The following is a 12074-nucleotide window of genomic DNA, read 5'->3' as shown; positions in this document are numbered from 1 at the left end:
TGGGCCCCATCGGTTTGTTTTCCATCGCTGAAAAAAAATAGAACATGTTTTAAAAATTTCCTATGGATAAAAAAACGATAGAAAAAAACGATCGTCTGTGTGGAAGTTCATCGGTTAAAAATCCACGCATGCTCAGAATCAAGTCGACGCATGCTCTGAAGCATTGAACTTCATTTTTCTCAGCACGTCGTAGTGTTTTACGTCACCGCATTTGGACACGGTCAGATTTTTGACCGATGGTGTGTAGGCAAGCCAGCTTCATCGGATATCCGACGAAAAAATCTATTGGATTAGATTCCATCAAATATCTGATCGTGTGTACAGGGCTTAAGACTATACATGTTAACATAGTGTGCATAGCTCGCTGCCAGAACCAGGGTTAAAATAGTGAAGCTAAGGTAACAATGCAAAGGCTTTCTTGCAGGAAATCAATATGGTTTTTATTTTTACACCAAAAGCTAAATAAATGAAAACTATATGAGAAAATGTCAAATAAATGCACAAATGAAACATAAAAAAAAATCCTCAGCAACTCAATCCAGCCAGTCAGCACAGAATACTGTTTTAAAGAATTTAAGACCAGGGATTATTTTTTTTACAGTAGCAAATATACGTGACCCAAACTGCCTTGTCAAGGCCCCTTTGAAAAGTATGGTTGCAAACTCTAAACAATCTCAGCCCCCAATGTGAATATGCCCACCCTATGCCAAAGTAGACTTTGCGCATCTGCATCTGGCCAATGACCCTACTTAACACCCCTCAGCTAAGTTCTTCACTTTTACACAAGACATTTACTGTTTGTGTTCCGAATTCTAACCTGTCATAAAATATTGTGATTTTGTGCAAAAACCTCATGTGAGATTACTTTTGCTTGCGATGATGAGAAAAAAAATTGCTAACAATGATACAGGAAAAAAGTGGCTTCCCTTTCACCTCTGTTTTAATGGTAAATCTGGCCCTGTTATACTTTAAAATACTGTTAGGACCTTACTGTAATGACACTGAATGGACAATGACTATAGCTAAATGCATAGTCATGTAATATTTAGATGAATTAAAATGCATATAACAGATAAGTTACATTTCTTTCTATTCTGTTGCCTGAAGAAGCAATAATATTATATAACTCTACTAGGTTATGTAGTGTAAGAGACAAGACTATTGGAATTCCAACATATATTTAGCCAGAGGCCATATAACAAAGCTGGAAATGTAATCAAAATGCTACGCCTTTCCATTATTCCTTTGTTGTATAGTATGTTTTTATAAACAAAACAGAGGTCCCCCCTCTCTGTATCAGATATTTATGGCAACCAAACTGAAACCCCATTTTACTAATCTACAGTGATCTTAAACTTGATTGATATGGGTTATTTTGTACAGCTTTACTGAATAACCCACATTCATGTATTGATATACAAGTAGATGTTTTTTTGCTCAAGACTTCAATAAACATTACATATAAAAGATCAAATAAATAACGCTTAAATAATTGAAAAGTGAAATATATGTATATTGATATTGTAATGAGAAACATTGATTTTTATGAGTCATTGATTTTATGTGATGCTCTAGTTTTCTACCGTAATATATTTGGTTTAGTAGTCTCTTTTGCACATTAATGGGAGTCATGATACAAAAACAATGAAGTTGCATGACCCCCACACCCCTTTTCTTTTTTAACCCTCTCTGGCACTTTTGGTACAATTTGAAAGACCGTGGAAGACCATGTTACGACATGTTGCAGACTGTTGACTCCTGCTTGTGTATAGCAATATAAGTGGAGAATGCCTAGAATGTAGGTATGTCTGTTATTTTCCATGTGGTACCTGACAAAATAAATGTGAATCTCTCAGCTGGTGATTTCTAGCTACAGTACCTGGTACACGCTGTATAACTTGGTATAGGCATCCCGTATTTATTAATAAAGAATTAACATTTAAAAAAAGTTGCATGATCTTCTTTGCAACATTGCAACATTTGATACATTATTAGATGTTTCATTTTTAAATGCAGGCAGTGTATGTACTCACATCCTGCAAGAGGAAGTAGGTTGGCGGATGCTGTTCATAATTCAACTCGAAAGAGTCACTAGATATAGTATTATACTTCATGATATCTTTGTTCCTCCTTTGCTATGGTTGGTTACATGTCATCCAAAGCACAACCCTCTACTATCTGTATTAGTCTGTTAAATTATCTTACCATCCAGATCTGACATTTCACCACCTAATAATATTTTATTTAGGGCTCATGTACACTTGCTTCGACTTTAACATACATTAAAGCGGGGGTTCACCCAAAAAAAAATGTTTAACATTACATTCAGCCGAGTTGTCAGAATGACAATCGGCTGTTTTTTTTTTATTTTATCCCTGTACATACCATATTTTTACCGCCGCTTCCTGGTATGTCTTCTGCGGGACTGGGCCGGACTGCGAGTCGGCTCTATACGGCGCCTGCGCACCGACGTTCGGCTTCTTTCGGCAACTCGTGACGCACAGTATGCGACGGTCGGAAGCCTGTCAATCAATTAGGAACGCCCAGTCCCGCAGAAGACATACCCGGAAGCGGCGGTGAAAATACGGTATGTACGGGGATAAAATTAAAAAAAACAGCCGATTGTCATTCTGACAACTCGGCTGAATGTAATGTTAAAACATTTTTTTTGGGTGAACCCCCGCTTTAAAGCACCTACTGCTTCAACAAGCTTTTCTGATGTGTTTTTGATCACAGGCTCAGTGATGGTTCGATGATGCGCCGATGATGTTTTTTTTAAGCTTTAATTAAGCTGGCCAAATGCCCTGTGTGGGCTTGTGTACACTTGCTTCAAAACATGGCTTCGGACAGGCTTTTTTAAAGCTCACTGAATGCCAGTCAAAGCTCCTGTCACTAAATAAAATGGTTGGCTTAAGGTCCTGTGTTCACCTTTCGTTTGCTTTGTTTTGCTTTGCTTCAAAAATTATACCCAATGTCTCTTTAGTGGTGCTTCAAAGATTTTCATAGAAGTCTATGACAAAGCTCGCTTGAATAACCTGCAGCTTTTGAGAGGCTTTAATTCAGCTTTACCTTCACTTTGTTTTGAAGAAATTGCAGGTATGAGATACCAACACACACACAGGGCATTTGCAAAGCTTCATTGAAGCTTCAATAAAGCACCACCGAAGCATCATCGAAGCACCACTGAAGCATCATCAAAGGACCACCGAACAATCATCAAAAGACCACCGAAGCATCAGAATTCTGATGTGATTTTGATCAGACAAAGGTCCGATCGTGTGTTCGGGGCATTAGGCGCCTTTAATGTGTGTTGAAGTTGACACAAGTGTAAATGAGTCCTATATTTCTTGATTTTAGATTTGTTTTAAAGGGGCTCTTCAGTCCCCCAGCTCAGTAGATCCCCTCACTCTGTAGATCCCCAGTTTTTTAGTACCCTGTTCAGCAGATCCCCAGCTCATTTGTATCTTCATTCAGCAGATCCACAGATTATTAGTACCCTTGTTCAGCAGATCCCCTGCTCTGCAGTAATCCCCAGCTCTGTTGATTTCCCCCTCAGTAGTAACCCCCGGCTCTGCTGATCCCCCACTCAGTAGTAACCCCAAGCTATGCTGATCGTCTGGTTTGCTTATCCTCTTTTCTCTCTGGTTCCTGCTCACCCCCTGCTATATTGCTCAGAAGCTGCACAACACATGTGACATTGCTAGTTTCTCCTGCTCCCCCACTCACCTTCTGCTATAGCATTACTATGTTGCACACCACTTGTGCCATCTGCTAGTTGGTCCAGTCCAGACCCCACTGACCTTCCTGCTGCTCCAAACTGCACACCAGATGTGATGGCTGCACCAGACACTTCCAGAATACATACACATGAACCGGAAGTGACTACTGACAAAATATTTTCAGTTTGCTTGTTGGTTTACCAGTGCATCCTGCTTTGATTGGCATTTATAGTGCTTAAAAAAAAACATGTCCAATGCCACATTTTAAAGCAAGTGTAAACGAGCCATAATGAAGCTTGGCAAATACCCTGTGTATTCTGATTTTCTATTTATTTTAAAGGGGCCCAATAGAACCCCAGCTCAGTAGTACCCACACTCAGCAGATCCCTGGCTCAGTTTTACTCCTCTGCAGCAGATCTATAGCTCACTAGTACCCTTGTTCCGTAGATCCCCAGCTTATTAGTACCCTTGTTAAGCATATCTCCTGCTCAGTAGTTCTTCCAGCTCTGCTGATGCCCCACTCATTAGTATCCCCAGGATTGCTGATCTCCTCACTCAGTAGTAACCCCCAGCTCTGCTGATTCTGTGTTCAGTAGTCACCCCCAGCTCTGCTGATCCGCTGGTTTGTTGATCCTTTTTTCTCTCTCTCTGGTCCCTGCTCTCCTCCCACTCTATTGCTCCCACACTGCGCACCACGTGTGACAGTTTCTCCTGCTCCAGTCCTCCAGCTCTGGGGATCCTCTGCCATTCAGTCCTCCTTCTCTGGTCCCTGCTCACCTTTAACTATAGTGTTCCCATGTTTCACATCATGTGTGCTGTCTGCTAGCTGCCTCACTCCAGTCCGGACCCTGCTTACCTTCCTGCTGCACCATGCTGCCCACCAGATGTGACATCTGCAACAGACACTTTCAGAATATATACATATGAACTGGAAGTGACTGCTGCACCTAGGAAATCTCATACCTCCGATACCTCCAAAACAAAGCAAAGCTAAAGCTGAATAAAAGCCTTTCAAACGCTGCAAGCTTTGTCATAGATTTATATGGAGGCTCTGGAGGCACTTTGATGCAACACGAAAGCAACATGGGGTATCATTTTTGAAGCGAAGCAAAGAAACATGTAAACAGGACTGTAAGCTTACTATTTTTTTTTAGTGACGTGTTTTTGATTGGCATTCAGAGCACTTTAAAAAAGTGTGTCCAACGCCACATTTTAAAGCAAATGAAAACAAGTCCTTAGGCACTATATTGGTTAGCTTCCTTGGTGTGCTCATCTACCTTGCCTAGTATACTATTATAAGGGGGCCCAACTGTCCCTGTTGGATATGTTTTTATATATATACTATGAAAAATGCAGCTGAAGTTTCTAGTGCATGCACAGGTAGATAGGAACACTGACAACTCTCAAATAGACAGTAAAACTGTTGTAGTCTCTTGGACATCAAAGAAGCCAGGAGTTGACTCGGCTTACCAGGTTCCACCTTTTACTTTTTAAACAGATCCTTTAAATTCACCTGCCTGGTAAAGCTAATTTAAAAAAAAAGCGGAAAAAAGGATTCATTCCTCTGTAACTGTTACACACAGTAATGTAAGAAAATGTATTTGGGTGGTGTGCACCTTTCGAAATGTAATCAAGAGAAAAAACAAAAGATGAAAGGGTGTGGGTGGATTGGCATCTGTGACTATGAATACCAAGCTCAATCTAGCCCTGATCATAAAGTATATGTGCAAATATTGTATAATAGATGTAGAGACATTGTCAGGGTCATTTAACTCCTATAGTAAGCTTTAACATGGCACATTTACTCATCAAGATCACCGTAATCATTGGTCTCCTGTTTTCATACTATGACAAATTAATTTTAATCCTACATAAATTGAGTGTAAAACAGTTGATGAATGTGTTCTCAAAATTATGCACCAAAAAGAGCTAACTTTTTTTATGTATATTGCCTTTCATGAGTAGGCGCCATTGTGTTAGGAAAACTGAGAACAAAACAAATTGCCTAATGATTGTCTTAACTGATACAAGTTTACATTACCATGGGACTTTAAATAAAGCACATGACATTAAAGTAATACAATTTTCAATGCACATGATTACAAATGTATATACGATTCTGAGAACAGCAAATTACAATTGAAAATATATAATGCTATAGAGCTGATAAGTAATATATGTACAATATCCACATAGATAGATTGCAATGCATTCATTCATGGTGTAAAATACATTAAAATATGAAGTCCAGGTATAAACGCATTATTGTTGCAGAGAATAAATTATTAATAGAATATTTTGAAAATGTTACTCAGAAAAGAAGGTTTCTAACTATTAATAGGATATCCCTCCCTACTACTTACAGATCAACTCAAAATTGAACATGAGCATTGAAGGCTCATGTGGACGTCTATCCCAGAAACTGTGTCAGTGTGACCAATGGGGACCAAAAATGCAGATAGAGGCAGACTGACATCAAGGAAAGTGTAAATCCACATAATGTGATGACCCACAGCAATCCTAGAAGTTGTGGGTACATAATAGAATTTGAGTGTACATAATAGAATAAAATAAATGTATGATAATATTAATAGGTCATGTGTAGCCAGTAGTGTTGAGCAGAATATGCCATATTCGATTTCGCGATATATCTCGAATATATATTCGAATATTCGAGATATATTCGCTAAATTCGAATATTCGTGATATTTTATCGAAATTAATTGATTGCGATTTTTCGCTATTGCGAATGCGAAAATAATTGCGATTTTTTAATAACTGCGGTAGGAGCGCTCTGATTGGCTTAGAATATTCGTGATATTTTATCGAAATATCGCAACATGCGAATGCGATATTTATTGCGGAATTTCGAGATATGCTGGAGGAGCGCTCTGATTGGCTCAGAATATTCGTGATATTTTATCGAAATATCGCAACATGCGAATGCGATATTTATTGCGGAATTTCGAGATATGCTGGAGGAGCGCTCTGATTGGCTCAGAATATTCGTGATATTTTATCGAAATATCGCAACATGCGAATGCGATATTTATTGCGGAATTTCGAGATATGCTGGAGGAGCGCTCTGATTGGCTCAGAATATTCGTGATATTTTATCGAAATATCGCAACATGCGAATGCGATATTTATTGCGCAATTTCGAGATATGCTGGAGGAGCGCTCTGATTGGCTCAGAATATTCCTGATATTTTATCGAAATATCGCAACATGCGAATGCGAAATTGATTGCAGATATTTCGAAAACTGCTGTAGCAGCACTCTGAAATCGAATATGTATGATATTTTAACCAAAAAACATATTGCGATTGCGATTTTTCGATCGCGCATGCGCAATTGCGCGAACAACACGCGACCATTTCCTGGAGCCTTGCCAGTTTCCAACTTATGATCGCAGCGCAATCACACAGCAACATGGTTGGAAGCAATTTCACTAAGTCTGAGGAAAAGTTGCTGATTTGTGTAAGTATTTTGACCACTGTTATTTCATCATCTTCAACTGCATTTTAGTCTAGTTTAAAAGTTAGTATATATGATCAGATATTAGTATTTCACAAAAAATGTGTCTCCTGCTTTTACAAAACTACAAGTCCCAGCATGCCTGGACAGCTGCAGACACCCTGGTTGGCAAATGTGTATTTAGGCACTTTTCCTTGTTATTTAGCATAATGAATTTAACATTTTATTGGACATAGGACGTATGCGAACGTCCTGACTTCAGTGTCCTCAAGGCCCAAGGACGTTCGAATACATATTGCCCTTTAGATGTTGCAGAACTACAACTTCCAGCATGCCTGGGAATGCTGGCACTTCTAGTATTGTAAGTTCTGCAGGCCCCCGTTTTTCAGGCCTTTATGCACGGGTCTCTAAACTGTGGCACCCTAGATGCAGCAAAAGTAAAATTCTTAGCATGCACTGACAGACCGTGGCTGATGGGAGTAGTAGTTTTGCAACAGCTGGAGGTGGACTGGTCTTGAAACCCAGAGTTAGGTAACAAACCCGTAGTGTTTTGCAACCATCCTGCCTCCAGCTGTTTTTTTCCTGTTGAAAAGCCTGTGGCGTGCAAAACACAACCCAAAAACTCCACCCGGTGCAAGAAAAAATTTGCACACACCTAAAGACTGACATCACAAAAAACTGCGGCGGTTGCATACGTCAGTGGTCCTCCGAAAAGGTCCCGTCTCTGACCCCCCGGGGCGTTAGGCTCCTGACAGGGAAAAGAGTTACTGTGGTCCATACAGCCGAAGCCATATGGACCCATCTCGGTCCAAGCAGCGCAATCAACACGCGAACAACACGCGACCATTTCCTGGACCCTTGCCAGTTTCCAACTTTTTGATCGCAACGCAATCGCAGAGCAAGATGGTTGGAAGTAATTTCACTGTATCTGAGGAAAATTTGCTGATTTGTGTAAGTATTTCGACCACTGTTATTTCATTATCTTCAACTGCATTTCAGTCTAGTTTAAAAGTTAGTATATATGATCAGATATTAGTATTTCACAAAAAATGTGTCTCCTGCTTTTCCAAAACTACAAGTCCCAGCATGCCTGGACAGCTGCAGACACCCTGGTTGGCAAATGTGTATTTAGGCACTTTTCCTTGTTATTTAGCATAATGAATTTAACATTTTTTTGGACATAGGACGTATGCGAACGTCCTGACTTCAGTGTCCTCAAGGCCCAAGGACGTTCGAATACATATTGCCCTTTAGATGTTGCAGAACTACAACTTCCAGCATGCCTGGGAATGCTGGCACTTCTAGTATTGTAAGTTCTGCAGGCCCCCGTTTTTCAGGCCTTTATGCACGGGTCTCTAAACTGTGGCACCCTAGATGCAGCAAAAGTAAAATTCTTAGCATGCACTGACAGACCGTGGCTGATGGGAGTAGTAGTTTTGCAACAGCTGGAGGTGGACTGGTCTTGAAACCCAGAGTTAGGTAACAAACCCGTAGTGTTTTGCAACCATTCTGCCTCCAGCTGTTTTTTTCCTGTTGAAAAGCCTGTGGCGTGCAAAACACAACCCAAAAACTCCACCCGGATGCAGTGAAAAATGTGCACACACCTAAAGAGTGACATCACAAAAAACTGCGACGGGTACATACGTCAGTGGCCCTCCGAAAAGGTCCCGTCTCTGACCCCCGGGGCGTTAGGCTCCTGACAGGGAAAAGAGTTAGCAACGCATATCTCCCCTATACGTGTATCCTGTGTTGTTAATAATATATTCATAATTATGCAAATGATAATGGCTGCTATATTTATGCAAAAAAGGTGGCGACCGAAATGGCAGGATATAAAATCTGTCATGTTACCCCTGTCATTGATTAATAAGGCGAGAATGCTTCCAATTGTTGAATAGCATACATTTACGTCATATATCCATAAGGCTGTCAACAGAAGTATTACAATATACTTTGTTCTTCATCTTGCAGAAGTTCCTGGAAACAGGATACGATAAGCTGCGGAGGCAGCCAGAGAAAAGGGCTGTGGTCAGCGCCCTAATCGCTGACTTTGGCGGCCAACACGACCACAATGCAATTGTGAAGAAGTGGTCTGACCTGAAGAGGCGCCAAATGGATCAGGTCAGACGTCTTCGGGCTAAATATCATCCAGGTAAGTTATTGTTGACAGTTATGTTTTTTTTTTAAAAAGTGTATTTTGTGTGTGAACTCGAAAGAGAGAGGAGCCGGCCTGCAGGAGTTGGGAGGCCTCCCCCAGAGGCAATCTGCCACCTTTCTCCATGCCCCGGTTGGCAATGGCGGGTGTGAGGGGGTCCTCCCAACCCAACCTCGCATAGCACACCCACCAGGGGCGGGGCTGAGACCACCAAACTCAATTCACAGGTAGCCGAGAGCGGGATCCGAACCCCTAGCTGCAGAGGTGAATCACTTGTCAGTGCAGTGGCAATCGCGTGGAGCCACCGCAGCTCCTTTGGTGACAGTTATGTAAGGTCATATGTAATTCATGTAAGGTCAGATGTTGTTAACCAAGATGCCATGTTGTGCTAACATATATCACCACCAGCCAAGGTATTCATAGTACTGTTGAAAAAAGACATGGGACAGCAGACAGGAACACAGAAGTTATGTGGGAACATAATTTTCCCATTGCTTTGCATGGGACTTTAAAGAAAAACCCCGACCATGGCAAGTGGGGGTGGGTAAGGTTTAAACCACCTATCCTATGTTTGTGGCTGACATATAAGTAACCTGTGTGCCAAGTTTCATATAAATATCTTTAGCCGTTTGTACGTGATGCTGGAACATACATACATACATACATACATACATACATACATACATTTATGCACACACACACGTTGAGTTTTATATATATAGATTACCACTAAATTCCTGTGTTAGGAGTGGGGTTGTTATAGTAATCCCGTGTGCTCCATCAGGCCCTTTTTTTAACATGAGATGGTCTGAACAAAACAAAGTAGACAAAAACAGCTCATTTTAACATGGTTGCATCCCAGCTCACGCTCAGTCCCCTGTAGTGCCCACAAGACCCTTTAATATAACATTGTCCCATTGGTTAACTGTCTATATAAATCAATTTGTATTCATATACAATACAGCAGAGTACACAGAATTTGCATACGTCATTAGAAAACATTTTTATAATATATGAACATTGTGTTATTATAGGAGCTCCAATGCCAGTTGTCCGCGCCAAGCGCAGAAGGCGCCAGGCCGATGAGGAGGAGGAGGAGGATGCGGCAGAGGAGGATGCGGCAGAGGAGGAGATGCATGAGGAGGAGCAGCCAGGGCCCTCCCACTCCCCAACCCCAGCTCCTGTTGAGGAGCAAGCTGAGGAGCTTCCCCCCCCCACCACCCCAACTTCTCAAGCAGAAGAGCAGGAGGAAGAGAGCGGTCCTGTGAGCCTCATTCAGTAAGGTAAATATGTGCACAATGATTAATAACATTTCAACAACAAAATGTAGATATAAAAATGGACAACATATAAAGCGCACCTGTCAGATTGTAGAACCATAATATGGTATTGATGCTAGAAGTATACAGGTAGTGCATAATTATTAGGCAAGTTGTATTTTTTGAGGATTCATTTTATTATTGAACAACAACCATGTTCTCAATGAACCCCAAAAACTCATTAATATCAAAGCTGAATTTTTTTGGAAGTAGTTTTTAGTTTGTTTTTAGTGTTAGTTATTTTCGGGGGATATCTGTGTGTGCAGGTGACTACTATTACTGTGCAGAATTATTAGGCAACTTAACCAAAAAATAAATAGATAGCCATTTCAATGATTTATTTTTAACAGTGAAACCAATATAACATCTCAACATTCACAAATACACATTTCTGACATTTAAAAACAAAACAAAAACAAATCAGTGACCAATATAGCCACCTTTCTTTGCAAGGACACTCAAAAGCCTGACATCCATGGATTCTGTCAGTGTTTTGATCTGTTCACCATCAACATTGCGTGCAGCAGCAACCACAGCCTCCCAGACACTGTTCAGAGAGGTGTACTGTTTTCCCTCCTTGTAAATCCCACATTTGATGATGGACCACAGGTTCTCAATGGGGTTCAGATCAGGTGAACAAGGAGGCCATGTCATTACTTTTTTTTATTTAATACCCTTTCTTGCCAGCCACGCTGTGGAGTACTTTGACACGTGTGATGGAGCATTGTCCTGCATGAAAATCATGTTTTTCTTGAAGGATGGTGACTTTTTCCTGTACCACTGCTTGAAGAAGGTCTCTTCCATAATCTGGCAGTAGGACTGGGAGTTGAGCTTGACTCCATCCTCAATCCGAAAAGGCCCCACAAGCTCATCTTTGATGATACCAGCCCAAACCAGTACTCCACCACCACCTTGCTGGCGTCTGAGTTGGACTGGAGCTCCCTGCCCTTTACCAATCCAGCCACGGGCTCTTCCATCTGGCCCATCAAGACTCACTCTCATTTCAGCAGTCCATAAAACCTTAGAAAAATCTTTCTTGAGATATTTATTGGCACAGTCTTGACGTTGCAGCTTGTGTGTCTTGTTCAGTGGTCATCGTCTTTCAGCCTTTCTTACCTTGGCCATGTCTCTGGGTATTGCACACCTTGTGCTTTTGGGCACCCCAGTGATGTTGCAGCTCTGAAATATGGCCAATCTTGTGGCAAGTGGCATCTTGGCAGCTGCACGCTTAACTTTTCTCAGTTCATGGGCAGTTATTTTGCACCTTTGTTTTTCCACACGCTTCTTTTGTTTGATGATCACGCTTCAGAAGCTTTGCAACTTTAAGAGTGCTGCATCCCTCTGCTAGATATCTCTCTATTTTGGACTTTTCAGAGTCTGTCAAATCCTTCTTTTGGCCAATTT

This window comes from Rana temporaria, chromosome 2, assembly GCF_905171775.1.
Source record: "Rana temporaria chromosome 2, aRanTem1.1, whole genome shotgun sequence".
Taxonomy (NCBI): Eukaryota; Metazoa; Chordata; class Amphibia; order Anura; family Ranidae; genus Rana; species Rana temporaria.
This window is presented reverse-complemented; position numbering follows the sequence as displayed.